Raw genomic sequence first — 4,479 nt, 5'->3', positions numbered from 1 at the left:
AGAAGGGGATGACAGAGGATGAGATAATTGGATGGCATCACTGACTTGATGGACATGAGTTTGAGCAAGCTCTGGGAGCTGGTGATGGACAGGGAAGCCTGGCGTGCAGCACTCCATGGGGTTGCAAAGAGTCAGACATGACTGAGCGACTGAACTGAACTGAACTGAAGTGCTTGATAACTGTGGGTGGGGTGATCTCTCTTGATCTGGTGAAATGACATGAGGCCTTGCAGAGGTGGTGACATTTTGATTAAGGCAGGCAAGCTGGATAGGATATGCAGATTGGGAAAAGGTATAGGAGGAGGGGTCCATGAAACTGCCATTTGCAATGAAATTTGGTCCCAGAAGGACATACACTCAGCCCTTACGTTCTTGCCTTTGGCCCAGGTACAAGTGGTTGTTGGGTAATGTGGGGATTCTCGTTATTTTTGCCTGGCCAGCGTTTCTTTTCTCTTCCTTCTTCAGCTACTCAGTTTTCCTTTGGTAAAGTCACCCCTCCCTTGCTCCAGTCGTGGCTCTGCCCTTCCCCAGGCTGCAGGAGTTGGGGGTATATGTGGCGGGCATATGCCCCAATCAGGGCCAATGGGAGGTCTCATTAGGCATAGGTATGGATCCTGAGAAAGGGAGGGTCTCTGTTCCTCTGGGATGAGGAACAGTAAAGACAATATACTTCGTGCTTCTTGGGGCCACTTTTCCTGACTACATGGAAGAAGCCACATTTGGGATGGGGAAGAAGGCTAAGATGCAAATAGGAATAAACCCGAGAGGTGGAAAGTGATGGAGCTGGATGGATGGATGGATGGAGAGAAAGAGAGAGCGATCTGAAGGTAGAGAGACAGTGTTTGAACTCCAGGATCTAGCGTTCCTGAATAATCCAGGTGCCTTTGGACTTTTAAGTTATGAAAACTGGTACATCTTGTTTCTTAGCGATTTTGCATTGGGGTGGATTATATGCATCCGGACCTAGTCGTTATTTTCAGGAGCCTGCCTTTGCCCAAGGGCAGAGAATACTTAGGAGGGTGGAGACGCAGTGGTCGTGGGGAGGTGGTGTCTGTCACAGCTTCTGTCCTCTCAGAGGATAGGAAAGACTCCAGGGTAACCTTGCATCAGGATTGGCTTCTGCCGGCCACTTTCTCTCAGATGTCTACACCGTGTGATGATTTGGGTCCTTTTTTGACCAAAATCCTCTTTGGGGACTAAGGCTAGTCCAGCGAAGAATTTCAATGGTTTTAGGAAGGCAGAACCCTTCTCAAATTTATTGGAGAATTCCAGGGGGCTGATCTGGGAGACCCCTAGGACCCTTTGGGACTCCCATGAAGAGGTTCTGGACCCTTGACACCCTAAAGAGTGGAGGATGCCTTACAAAATTGGGGTTGGTCTTATCCTGTTTATCACTCTATTCCTAGCATCTGTGACCATGCCTTGACCATAATAGAGACTCTTTGGCTATTCACTGGTTGACCGGATGAGTGAAAATAGGACATTACTTAGAAAATATTCTATATTTCTTATAATTTATGTGATAAAATGACATATTATTTCTTTGATTGAGATATACACTTGGAACTTTGGAAAACAAATAAGTTAAGTATCAAATAACAAGTGAGCCTAACATTGGTGTTGTGCTGGGCTTCTCAGATTTTGATGCACATGCTAGTCCCCTGCCCTGCAGACTGTGTTTTTTTCAGATGGCTCAACATGAAATCTCAGTGCACATTTCCTTTTTATAATACGACACTGACATTCTCCTATAGAGACGTGAGCTCTATTTCTCTCCTGTTGAGTCTAGGTGGGACCATTACTATAGTGGAAGCAATTAAAAAAAATTTTTTTTGTTTTTGGAACTTGGCCAATAGCCTGAGAAGAGACTTAACATCAGGATCTTTCTTGAAGATATTGAAAACGATTTCTTTCTCCTAGATTTGAAGCAAGAAAGGTATAAACCTGGAGCTGCTAAGGGTCCATCATGTGATAGGAGACTGCTCAAGAGTGAAACCCTCACACAAGAAAGCAGAGATGACCCAGAGAGAAATCAAATCCTGGTGACTGTTTGAGCCTCTGGATCCAGCCATGCCTGAACTCCCTTTAGAGATTTCAGTTAGACAAGCCAATAATTTATTTTATTTAAAAGCTAGTTCATTTTGGGTTTCTGTTGTCTGTATCAGAGACTGATATCAGACAATATGCATGACAGCACAGAGTTTACAGACCTAGTCTTTGAAAATTCACTGTTACTATCAAAAACCAAGGACATTGGTTATCCTACTTCCCTAAGAATATCCTTGGCGGGAGGTGGGGGAGGGTGGATCTTATCCGTATATTAGAATTAATGGAGTACATCCAAAATGCCAATGCTTTGATGATCTAGGCACCTTCATCAGTTATTTATGCCCCCTTCCCTTCGTGACCCTTGACTCAAGGATAAACACCCTACAGCTAGTTGTTCTCAGCATCCCTTGCTGAGGGCAGGACTGACTCAGTTCTGCCCTTCAGGGAAACCCCTTAGAGCTCCTGAGTGACTCATCTTGAACAGAGCCGCAGTTTTGCCTGGGAACTTCAGGGGAGTTGTTATGTGAGAAACTCTAGAACACACATGAATAACTAAGATGGGACTCAGTGCCAATTTGGAACGATTAAAGGATCCTGTGAAAGCTGACCCTCTGGAGAGATGTATACGCTTCTATTGTATAATCCTCTAAATTCAAAGGGGCAGAAGAGTAGCCTCTTTTGATCCGAGCACCTGTGCACCCTCACTCTTGCCCCTTGGGTTCTTGGCATGAGTGAAACTCTTCTCATCATGACGACCAGCCCCAGGCTTTTTCCTATCACCCTGTGAGTGCCTTCTTAAAGGATTCCTCCCAAAATCTTGTTCTGGGCTGTGTTGATTACTTTTAGTATGTTTAGACCTGGCCTCTGGGTCTGAACAGCAGGAATGAGTTGCCAGAAGGATCAAATTCTTACTTCAAGACAGATGACTCTTCTTTCTTTTAGTAGGAAGCGATATTGTGGTCTTCCCTCCATACCTCTCGTCGTCGTCCAAATCCCCATCTGCTCCCAAGGCTGTCAAACGCTACCTCATCAGTGAAAACATCTCTGACCCTGCTTCCGCACCCAGGCTGGTGTGATTTCTACAGGTTTAAAGCTTTTGGAACACTTTTTATACACATTTAAGCTCATGAGTTTTCAGCACAGAGCCTGGCACAGGGCTCTTTAAGTATTTGGTGGTGATGCTCCAGGTTTCAGAAGCAGCTTCTTCAAACCCCTATTTCTCGAAGACAGCTTCTCAAGACTGCTCAGTGGGACATATTAGAATCCAGTGTGAGTCTGATGTATGAAGCAGGGCACCCAAAGCTGGTGCTCTGTGACAACCTGGAGGGATCTGGTGGGGAGGGAAGAGGGAGGAGGGTTCAGGAAGGAAGGGGCACATGTATACCTATGGCCAATTCATATGTATTGCAGAAACCATCATAGCATTGTAATTATCCTCCAATTAAAATAAGTAAATTAATTAGAAAAAGAAAAAATTGTAAAACAAAAATCCTATGGGCTCCAATAAATGGGAAGTTAGTGATTCACCTTCCCCTCTCTGGAGAGCCGAGTGGATAAACTCAGGATACAAGAGGCCAAGACTGGTAACCTGCTGTTTTCCTTTCTAGCTGTGTGATCTTGGGCATGTAGCTGAACTTCTCATGACCTGACTCTCCTTATTTGGGCAATAACGACTAGTCCTACTAGTCAGCATTTATGTGAAGATTAAATAAAATGAGCCAGGTACAGCGTTTAGTACAGTACCTGCCACATGTTAGCTGTTATTACTATTATTATTCAATAAAGTTCTGTTGGATATCTAATAGGAGACAGGCCAGAGTTTTAGATTCTAGCCTCTGAACCTCACATGGAATTGACTTCTTGGTGACCTAAAGCAGCGTCAGGGTCTCGCTGTGACCCACTGTACTTTATTTTGGTCATTTTATTCCATTCACTCAGCAGGTATTTCTCATCCATCTCTTATGTGTCCGCTCTCTTTAAGGTATAGCCCCCACAGTTGTGTTGCGGGAATCAGGAGTAAGGTCAGGAACATACTTTGCAGTTTTGGCTGAATGATTGACTAGCCTTCTAGACTATTGATTTCTTCACTATCTTTTTTTTTTTTTCTTTTCCTGTCAGCTCCCAGCCCTGTGGTGGAGGACAAGAGATTTTTGCTTTACTTTAAGGGAATGCCAAGGGTGAAAATAATACCTCTGTTTCTGCAACAGAGGGGCTGTAAAGAAAGCTTTAGAGAGAAATGTGTGGGTTCAGACAATGCTTTCTGGCTGGTAAGGAATGAAACCACAAGGATTAGGGGGCTACACTGCCCTCTCCTCCCCCACCTTTTTTAAAAGGAGCAAGCGAGGGACTTAACTCTTTATGTTCTGGGCTGAAGTTCAGTATTTAAAACAGTCTTACGCAAGTGGTAACAGAGTTTTCAATAAACATGTT

This window comes from Capra hircus, chromosome 15 (assembly GCF_001704415.2).
Source record: "Capra hircus breed San Clemente chromosome 15, ASM170441v1, whole genome shotgun sequence".
Lineage (NCBI taxonomy): Eukaryota > Metazoa > Chordata > Mammalia > Artiodactyla > Bovidae > Capra > Capra hircus.
This window is presented reverse-complemented; position numbering follows the sequence as displayed.